Source organism: Hippocampus zosterae, chromosome 9, assembly GCF_025434085.1.
Source record: "Hippocampus zosterae strain Florida chromosome 9, ASM2543408v3, whole genome shotgun sequence".
In the NCBI taxonomy this organism is placed as follows: domain Eukaryota; kingdom Metazoa; phylum Chordata; class Actinopteri; order Syngnathiformes; family Syngnathidae; genus Hippocampus; species Hippocampus zosterae.
Window position 1 is genome coordinate 24,895,593 of NC_067459.1, and position 10,741 is coordinate 24,906,333.

General features: G+C 53.0%; 1 protein-coding gene and 1 pseudogene across 2 annotated transcripts in view; one reads left to right on the forward strand and one right to left on the reverse strand.

Annotated features, from left to right (window-relative positions):
• The window catches only part of LOC127607513 (GATA-binding factor 2-like), a 142,216-nt gene that overhangs the window by 10,934 nt on the left and 120,541 nt on the right, over positions 1-10,741 (forward strand). The gene's annotated exons all lie outside the window — the stretch shown is intronic.
• Positions 9,122-10,741, reverse strand: part of LOC127608005 (membrane-associated guanylate kinase, WW and PDZ domain-containing protein 1-like) — a 25,029-nt pseudogene continuing 23,409 nt past the window's right edge.

Below are 10,741 nucleotides of genomic sequence, written 5' to 3' on the forward strand. Positions count from 1 at the left end.
TGCTCTAATAGAGTGTGCGCAGCTGTAAGCTGGGGAGAGAATGTTTGAGAAGCACCTCCAAACTTCGATGCGTGCCCTCGTTCGCCGAGTCCGGACGGCGGCTAGCGCGCTCCGCGAATTTGCGGCGTCATGAGAAAAGGTCGGCGGGAGTCGCCGCGCCTCCCCCGTGCCGGCCGCCCTCTTTCTTGGCCCGGGCGATTGGAGTGAGAGGAAGGACAGCGGGGTCTTTAGCGGGACGCAGAAGAGGAAGGAAAGGCAATCAGGCGACCTGAGCAAACACGCGGGGGGGTCTGCTCGGAGCGTTTAGGCCCAGATGTGCGCGCAGCTGAGGCCGGCAGGAAGCGGGCCGCTTGTTACTCCCTCATCTCATCCTTTTTTCTTTCTCTTTGTTTGTTTTGCGCATGTTTTTCCACTCTGCCTCATTGCTTTCTTTTGGAGGTTCTCTTTTTTGGGGGGGCTTTTTTGGCAAGGCTTCAGCGTTTCTCTGACGTCGTCGCTATTCAACGCACGCGGGGCTCCGCTCTCACTTGGAACCATTACGGTCAGATTTTGAGCAGAGCCCGCCCTTAATGAGTGCTCCATTAGGGCCAATTAGGGGTCTCGCGCACCGGGAGACAAAGCGACCCATTAAAGACTCGCGTGTAAAAGTTGACTTTCATGCCCGGCTGAACTCTGCGGCCGGCTCACATCTGCGGCGGCGCTCGATCTGCGCGACTTTCCCACAGCCGCGATATCAAGGTGCCCCGTTGGATTCCGATGTGCCACGAAATACCGCAGCTTCTCTTGTCGAGCATTTGTTTTTGGTTTTGGTTGGAAGACGAAATTCCGTCTTTTCCGTCCCCGCCTATTCCAACACACCTGCTTCCAGCGATGAGCTCATCAGCAAGTTTTGTCGAGGCGCGAAACCATCGTGAAAAATTGAATCGGGTGCATTGGGAGGAGGGAGGCCTCGAAAACGGGCAGGAGACGGCTCTCCGGGACCCCGAATTCCCTTCCTCTAATGTAAGCAATCGCACCCTTCTCACCGTCTCGGCACACGTGGTGCCGAAAAAAACGACCATGGATAATAAGGCGTTTTTAGCCCCAAAAAACGACCATGTATTGTAAGGCGTTTTTCACCGAAAAAAAAGACCATGTATTATAGTAAGGCGTTTTTAGCCGGAAAAAAACAACCATGTAAAGTAAGGCATTTTTGGACAAAATTGTTGGCCGAAAAAAACGACCATGTATAGTAAGGCGTTTTTAGCCCAAAAAAACGGCCATGTATAGTAAGATGTTTTTAGCCGAAAAAAATGACCATGTAAAGTAAGGCATTTTTTGACTGAAAAAAACGACCATGTATAGTAAGGCGTTTTTGGACGAAATTTTTAGCCGAAAAAAAACCAACCATGTATAGTATGGCGTTTTTGATCGAAAAAAAAGACCATGTATAGTAAGGCATTTTTTGACAGAAAAAACGACCATGTATAGTAAGGCGTTTTTATGTGGAAAAAAAACGACCATGTATAGTAAGGCATTTTTGGACGAAAAAAACGACCATGTATAGTAAGGCGTTTTTAGCCCAAAAAAACGACCATGTATAGTAAGGCATTTTTAGCCGAAAAAAATGACCATGTAAAGTAAGGCATTTTTTGACCGACAAAAACGACCATGTATAGTAAGGCATTTTTAGCCCAAAAAAACGACCATGTATAGTAAGGCATTTTTTGACCGAAAAAACGACCATGTATAGTAAGGCGTTTTTAGCCCAAAAAAACGACCATGTATAGTAAGGCGTTTTTAGCCCAACAAAAACGACCATGTATAGTAAGGCGTTTTTAGCCCCAAAAAAACGACCATGTATAGTAAGGCATTTTTTTTGACGGAAAAAAACGACCATGTATAGTAAGGCGTTTTTAGCCCAAAAAACGACCATGGATAATAAGGCGTTTTTAGCCCCAAAAAACGACCATGTATAGTAAGGCATTTTTTGACCGAAAAAAACCGACCATGTATAGTAAGGCGTTTTTAGCCCAAAAAATGACCATGTATAGTAAGGCGTTTTTAGCCGAAAACAAATGACCATGTATAGTAAGGCGTTTTTAGCCCAAAAAAACGACCATGTATAGTAAGGTGTTTTTAGCCCCAAAAAACGACCATGTATAGTCAGGCGTTTTTAGCCGAAAAAACGACCATGTATAGTAAGGCATTTTTTGACCGAAAAAAAACGACCATGTATAGTAAGGCGTTTTCAGCCCAAAAAAACGACCATGTATAGTAAGGCGTTTTTAGCCCAAAAAAACGACCATGTATAGTAAGGCATTTTCAGCCCAAAAAAATGACCATGTATAGTAAGGCATTTTTAGCCCAAAAAAACGACCATGTATAGTAAGGCATTTTTTGACCGACAAAAACGACCATGTATAGTAAGGCATTTTTAGCCCAAAAAAACGACCATGTATAGTAAGGCATTTTTAGCCCAAAAAAACGACCATGTATAGTAAGGCATTTTTTGACCGACAAAAACGACCATGTATAGTAAGGCATTTTTAGCCCAAAAAAACGACCATGTATAGTAAGGCATTTTTTGACCGACAAAAACGACCATGTATAGTAAGGCATTTTTAGCCCCAAAAAAACGACCATGTATAGTAAGGCATTTTTAGCCCAAAAAAAACGACCATGTATAGTAAGGCATTTTTTGACCGACAAAAACGACCATGTATAGTAAGGCATTTTTAGCCCAAAAAAACGACCATGTATAGTAAGGCATTTTTTGACCGAAAAAAACGACCATGCATAGTAAGGTGTTTTTTGACAAAAAAAACGAACATGTATAGTAAGGCATTTTTAGCCCCCAAAAATGACCATGTATATTATCGTAAGGCGTTTTTAGCTGAAAAAAATGACCACGTATATAGTAAGGCCTTTTGGACGAAAAAAAAATGACCATGTACAGTATGGCGTTTTTAGCCCAAAAAAACCCATTGGTATGACATATTGGTGCTTTAACATTTTCGCGGGCATCCTTTCACTCGTCTAACTCATTCGGGTCACTCCTTCTGCTGGCAGGTTTTGGACAGCCGTGATGGCGTTGCCAATGCCTGATGTTGCCCCGAGGGGTCCAATGAAGCCCCGACCAGCGGGGAACATTGATGGCGCATTCAAGCTCAAGAATCAACAAAGCGAGCAACTCGGGCCACCGGCGCCAGTCCGCCTGCGTCACCACCTCTTAACTTTCTCCCTGACTAAAAATTTGCAGATGAGAATTTCTGGTGGTCATCCGGCGATGAGCATCAGACAACCCGCGTCCTCCCTTTCTGCGTCTCCTCCAGTCGGCCTTCCCCCAATGCGTTGCTCCGTCTCTGCGGGTCGCCCGCCCCCTCGCTGAACTCCCACGCGCTTCCTGTCCCCCGCTCCCCCGGACGAATTTGTTTTTTCATCAAATTAAATTAGCGCCATCAAAAGGTAAATGGCGGGCATCCTTTCACTCGCATGAGTTAGGGAGAGCGGCCCGCCCGAGATGAAAGCGAGTTGAGCGCGGTTCAGACGCAGGTCTTTGCGTGCGCGTTGCCGTTTGGGGGTTGACCTTTGCCTGGGCCCGGCTCGGGAAAAAAAAAAAAATTTAAAAAAAAGCACGAGTCCTTTCTTTGCTAAGACCCCGAGAAGGCGACGAGAGCAGCGACGGAGGACGGCGTGGCCGGGGGCTTTTTTCCTGCCTTTTTGTTGAGCGACGCGAGAGCAAGAGCAGAAGTCGGACTCGGGCCGTGACGAAGCGGTGACGAAGCGGTGACGAAGCACTTTGTCGTCTCAAGCGCAAATGCCGCCAGTCACCGTGAGCGCGCCGTAAAAACAGCCTTCTCATAGCAGGGCAATAGCGAGGAGAGGCGGGCCGGCCCGTTTTCCTCAAACAGCTCGAGCGTAAATCTCGCAACTCTCGGCTCCGTGGAAGAACATCGATACGACGTCATCGAAAAAGCTCGAGACGCTGAGAAGCCGGGCCCACGGCGCCTTATCGCCGATGACCTCCGCCGACAGGAAATGAGCGCGGGCCAATCTCACCGCCCCATCTCGCCGAATGTCAGAAATGAGCAAGAAAAAGCCCAAAAGGTGTTTCCGATCTTGCATCATTTTCCCCTGCGATGACCCCGGCGACCTCTCGCGCCTTTTCCACCACTGCGAGCTTGGCGTGCAACAGCGGCCTTCGTAGCGTCGGGGCCCTTTCGTTTCGAGTTCACTTTCGGGAGTGGCTTGGTGAGTTTTTATGAGGTTGTTTGAGTTTGGATCCATTTTCGGAGGAGTTGTTCATTTTTTGCGTGCCGGTTAAAAAAAAAAAAACGCCTCACTGTGAGTGCCTCGTTATCTCGGTTGTTTTTAACGCAACTCAACAAGAGTTGAGTTGTGTTAAAACATTCATTCATTCATCTTCCTAACCGCTTGATCCTCACTAGGGTCGCGGGGGGTGCTGGAGCCTATCCCAGCCGTCTTCGGGCAGTAGGCGGGGGACACCCTGAATCGGTTGCCAGCCAATCGCAGGGCACACATAGACGAACAACCATCCGCGCTCACACTCACACCTAGGGACAATTTAGAGCGTTCAATCAGCCTGCCACGCATGTTTTTGAATGTGGGAGGAAACCGGAGCACCCGGAGAAAACCCACGCAGGCCCGGGGAGAACACGCAAACTCCACACAGGGAGGCCGGAGCTGGAATCCAACCCGGTACCTCTGCACTGTGAAGCCCACGTGCTAACCACTGGACTACCGGGCCGCCTGTGTTAAAACAACCGTCCACAAATCAACTGCAGGTATTGCGCAACAGTCCCCCGCCATGGAAGGACAAGAAGTGCATCGGCCCCCAAAGGCTCTTGGACTCGACATTTTCGCTCAGCTGAGAATTGCACTCATTGTATAAAATGTTGGCTCCTCAACCGGACAGTGATTTGAAAATGGGGCCGGCAAATCGCATCCGTCGTCTTTCACCTGAGGGGGGCGGCTAAGGTCCAGCCTCTCCTTTCTCAACACTGCCTAAAATCAATCATCGGGCTTCCCTCATCCCATGAACGGAAAGCATTTCAAAGCATGTGAACGTGTTGAATTGGCATCGGTCACATGAGCGCTTTTCACATTCTCTTCGGTTGCCCCCCCCCCTCCTTTACCCGATGAGCGGAGGGCCAAAATCATCCGCAAGCTAGGTAGCATCCCGCGCGGCCAGCCTCAACCGTTGCGCAAATTCCATCCCTACTGTCTGAAGACAAACGAGCCCATTCAGACCAAGAGCGCAAGTAGGCTACTCAGGTCTTGGAAGGGGGTGGGAGGGGGGGCTTCCGTGCCTTCATAATGGCCCCCACCATTAGCGCACTCCCTTGCAGCCAAATCACTTTCACGGGTAACTGGAGAAACGTATGAGTGGGTTGAGGACAGCTTGGCCTGTAGCCAGGCGACGGGGGGGGGGGGGGGGGGGGTGGGGGGGGGGGGGGGGACGGCCTTTCGTTGGCTCTCCTCAGGTCATTCTGGAGTGCCCGGTCGTCCACGAAAACGTACGCCGCGCGACCCGGCAGAATTCTGAGGCTCGCCGCCATTTGCTGACCTTGTGCCAAGGTCGCGAAACCAAACCAAAGCGAACCTTGACGACTTCTCTCAAGATCTCATTTGCACTCGAGCGCACGCTCACCGTTTTGACACTTTGACTCCTCTGACGTAAGCCGCCCGCAATGGCCGACTGGAAAAGTTGAGCCCGTTGTTTTTTTTTTTCAGAACGCGGCCGGCGTTACACAGAAGAGATGGCGAAATTTGTCAAGAGGCAGAAATGATCGGTGGCACGATTAGCATGCGCGAGCCTATCTTGGGGACGATCGGCCCGAAAAAGGCCATTGTGCTCACTCACTGGCGCGGCGAGATGTTGCAACCCCAGCACCTTACGGCCGCTTATCTCTCCAGAGCAGACTGCGGCGTGATACGCATCTGTCATATTTGTCGGAAAGAAAAGACACCGCGGTGAGAGCGAGATGAGCAAAACTTAAAAAAAAAAAAAGGCCAACAACATCAACTCACTTGACTGCGGTTTCCGCACGGCCGTCATCACTCGCTCGCTTGTTTGTGCGGTCGAGGACGCCGCCTCGGACCGAAACGTCCGAGACGCTAAAAAACGCTCGCTTTTGATTCTCAGGTGAACTCGATTCAAGAAGAACGACTTAACGCGACAAAGGACAAGCGAGCACAGGAGATGGCCGATTCCCACTCGCCATCGACATCTTCACAGCCACATGCCCAGTTATCGAAGGGTGTGCGCACTTCTGCAACCACACGAGGCGCTAAAAAGCGCTCGCTTTTGATTCTCAGGTGAACTCGATTCAAGAAGAACGACTTTAACGCGACAAAGGACAAGCGAGCGCAGGAGATGGCCGATTACCACTCGCCACCGACATCTTCACAGCCACATGCCCAGTTATCAAAGGGTGTGCGCACTTATGCAACCTCATTCCATCCCATGTGCTTCATTTGACTGCTTTCGAAAATAGATGCGTCGATATTTCAAGGTTACGTTCAACTTTTTTTTCTTTTTTTTTTTCCAGTCGACTTGCACACAAAGTTCTCGCCGTCACGAACGGCGGGAAATATTTTGACGGCGAGGTCGTACGCATCGGCAAAAGCGGGCGTTTCAATGCGGGCGTGCACGCGCGCATCAACTTGTCTTTTTTCACTGCGGTCAGAAGGCGCTTCAAAGTGACCGCGGCTGTTTTTGGTCACCGTCGTTTCCTCGGGGAAAGCAAAGATGAAACAAGAGCATTGATGCCGAAATAATCTGGCAAAGGAGGCGGAGCTAATTCAGCCTCCGTCGAGTTGGGATCCGATTAGCTCATCGCGACTCGTGTCCCAAGAAATCCTGGACGTGATTCTGATCGGGTTTTTGTTGTTTCCAAGTGGCACCAGTGGCGGAGACGTCATGGGGGCGCTCGGGCCTCTTGCTAATGTTGAGTACGGCCCCCCCCCCCCCATTGGCTTCCTTGGCTCCGTGACAAAACCGCTCAGAACGCGGCGAACGACGATTAATCAAGAGCTCAAAGGCAAAAAAGGGACGACTCAAAGAGATGACGGAAGCGACCCAAAATGAAATCCAAAAGTAGGCGACCGACGGCCACGCGGCTCACCGGAAGGCCGCAAAAGTGTGGCCCCCCCGCCTCCGTGTCAGCTCTGGACCGAGGCGGGCGGCCATCTTCCATTTCAGCAACTCACAAACGTGGGCTTTATGTTCCACTTTGGTTTCACGTCAAGGCTGTTAGGCGCGCACGTGCCTTAACGGGCCGATGGCGGGAGGTCCAAAAAGGTGGCGCCGGGGGGGGGGGCCGTCGCCTTGGTCTTTTGCTCTCCAAAGTACATGGAAAAGTCCCGTTTCCACAATGCCAGCAGGGATCACGAGTCGCCGGGTGGCTTATTCAAGAGTCGCAGCGTCGTTTGTCTGGATGACACGCCCCCCCCCCATCATGTGACAGCGGTTCCCCCCCCCCCCCCCTTGCCACGGCTCGGCGTCTTCTCGTGCCCTTCTCTCTCTCCCGCCGTCTCATCCGGACTGGCGCCTGTACGCTTAGTTAGCGATGGCCGCGGGGCATCATGTGACAAACAAGCGCGGCGACACACAAACACCAAGCGCCGTTCGGCCGCGCGCGCCCCCGTCGACTGAAAAACGCCGGAGCATTCATTCGTCATTGCGCCCTCCCGTGGACTTCTTTCATGTGGCCCACTCCGAGGCGCGGCGGCGCGCTGGGACAATGGGAGCCTTTCTCCCGGCGGCGCCGTCGTTGCTCGTCCGTGTGTTTCCGAGACACACCTGGAGGCAAAGCTTCTTTCGTTTCGGGGGGGGGGGGGGGTGACAAGTTCATCGGTAAATCCCAACACAAAGGGTTTGGTCATTCTGGGTGCCGTTCCCAATCCTATTTCTTGGCCAGACGTTAGTTGCGGGCTGCGAGGGCCGTGATTTAGTCCGGGGGGGGTCCTTCAGAACCACGTGGAGGTGTTGAAAGAAGATGAAATATGGCCGTCTCGAAAGGCGGCCGTGGCCGGGGCACTCTCATGACTCGGCCTCCTTACCTACGGGAGCCAACCCGGCCTCGCACGCCGCCGCCCCCGCCCCATGCCCCCACCCTCCCTGTCTGGCAGCCGTCCAGAGGCTGAAACTGGAGACCGGACCTTCTTCTGCCCGTTGCAAAATTGAGGAAGCCGTTAGCAACATCGCATCATGACATCACATCACTGGAAAAGGGAGAAAACCCCGATTTCATTTCGTTTCAGGGTTGAAGGAACGGGCTGACTGAGAAAAAAATTATTATCCCCCCCCCCCCCCCCACAACAAAATAAATTAATATCACCAAAGTCGGCCCGGAAGTCCAGTGGTTAGCACGTGGGCTTCACAGTGCAGAGGTACCGGGTTCGATTCCAGCTCCGGCCTCCCTGTGTGGAGTTTGCATGTTCTCCCCGGGCCTGCGTGGGTTTTCTCCGGGTGCTCCGGTTTCCTCCCACATTCCAAAAAACATGCGTGGCAGGCTGATTGAACACTCTAAATTGTCCCTAGGTGTGAGTGTGAGTGCGAATGGTTGTTCGTCTCTGTGTGCCCTGCGATTGGCTGGCAACCGATTCGGGGTGTCCCCCGCCTACTGCCCGGAGACAGCTGGGATGGGCTCCGGCACCCCCCGCGACCCGAGTGAGGATCAAGCGGCTCGGAAGATGAATGAATGAATGAATGAATATCACCAAACCGATATCCATAGACACTTTTCCGGTAATGGAAACTAAGTCAACAAGTCGGCCCCCCCCCCACCCTCCCACCCCCCCCCCACTCCACTCCAAAGTACGAATCCGGATCTCATTGCGATCGATTGCCTTTTTCCCAGCGAAAGGCACAACAACCATTAACGCGCCGCCGCCACCATACAAGCTCCGGCGCAATTTCTTGCCAACCGAAAGGGCTGGCCGGGGTCACGCGACCCCGCCGCTTTGGCCAACTCTCCGCCGGGCCCTTTCGGTGAATCGCTAATCCGGTTCAAATGTAGAGCGACTTAGGCCCTCATTCCTCACTTACAGCGTATCAAATGTATCAAAGCAGAGGCTCAGCGCTGTCCCTGGTTACAGCGGGTTCGGGCCGGGGTCAGACCAGGTCACGCGCTCCGCTCGATGAGCGCAGCCGGATCGTCTCTCCGAGTACTCGCTGCAACGCGATTGGATATGTTGAGTTCATACGTACGGCCGGAAGGGAATCTGCGTAGGAGCGCGTGCGTGGCTCCAGTGGAGACATCAAGTCTCAAAAGCGTCGACACCCAGAAGGGGAAAATATGTGAAAAGGTTGTCTGTGGGCTAAAGACAAATAATACAGTCAGTGTCCGCGACAACATTTCTTCTCCGCTTCGGTCGGATGCCCAAAGGAGCCTTTGATGGCCTCCGAAAGCATTTCGCCCGACAGCCTTGTTGCGCTTCTTTGCACGCCGCCCGTCCATTCCCAGAATTTTACAAGCCACGTACGAGGAGCGCGCGCCTCTTACCGTGAACAATCGGCAAGACGGTGGACTCGAGACCGACAAATGCGTGATTATTTCTTTCATTTCTGCTTCAATTGATCTTTTAGCCTGGGAAACGGAGCCACTTTTTGCTTTGAACCCCCCCCCCCCCAAACGAGAAGGACGGCGCCAGCATTTCAAGCTCATCAAGTGCTCCGTCGCATGGCGAGTGCACATATACGGAGGCCTCTGAGGGTCCCCGAGGGCCGTCGGAGCAGAAGGGATGGCCGGGCCCATTGCTCCGCCCATCGCTCCGCCCCGCCCCGCCCGCCGCTCAAGTGTCACTTTGACCCCGATCTGGGAAGCCCCTCTTATCTGATCTCTCAGGGGCTCCCTCGGGGAGCCGCCAAGCGCTCGCAGCGCCGGGGAGCCCCAGCGAAGCCAAGCTAAGCCAAGCCAAGCCAAGCCGACGGTTACGGGAGGCGGCTGACCTCATGCCGCGGAGGAAAGTGCCGCAATGACCTTTTTGCGGGCAGGGATGATGCGAAAGGTCCAGCGCTCAAACGGGGTCTGACGCTCTGCCACTCGGCCGGCAACAGAAAAGAGAAGCGTCGCAAACGTCCGCGCTGCGATTCCCACTTTTCCGCAAGCTTTTCATCACCGATCTTGCGGCCCTCCGCACACAAACCGCATCGTCAATTACGGTCCTACTCGAAGGCCTGAGCTCCATTTGGGGACGGATACAAGCGGCCGAAATGAGTTTTCTCCGCAGGGTGTCCGGGCTCTCCCTTAGAGATAAGGTGAGAAGCTCGGTCATCCGGGAGGGGTTCAGAGTCGAGCCGCTTCTCCTCCACATCGAGAGGAGCCAGATGAGGTGGCTTGGGCATCTGATTTGGATGCCTCCTGAACGCCTCCCCGGTGAGGTGTTCCGGGCATGTCCCACCGGGAGGAGACCCCGAGGAAGACCCAGGACACGCTGGAGAGACTATGTCACCCAGCTGGCCTGGGAACGCCTCGGGATCCCCCGGGGAGAGCTGGAAGAAGAGGCTAGGGAGAGGGAAGTCTGGGCTTCCCTGCTAAAGCTGTTGCCCCCGCGACCCGGCCCCCGGATAAGCGGTAGAAGATGGATGGATGGATGGATGGATGGATGGATGGGATCGATCAGGAAGGTCCCGAAGTGTGCCGATGTGATCGAGGTGGCAAAAAGTTAGCGAGACCAAACCCCCCCCCCCCCCAAAATAGCCCTGAATTCAATAACAAAGTCACCTTTTGAC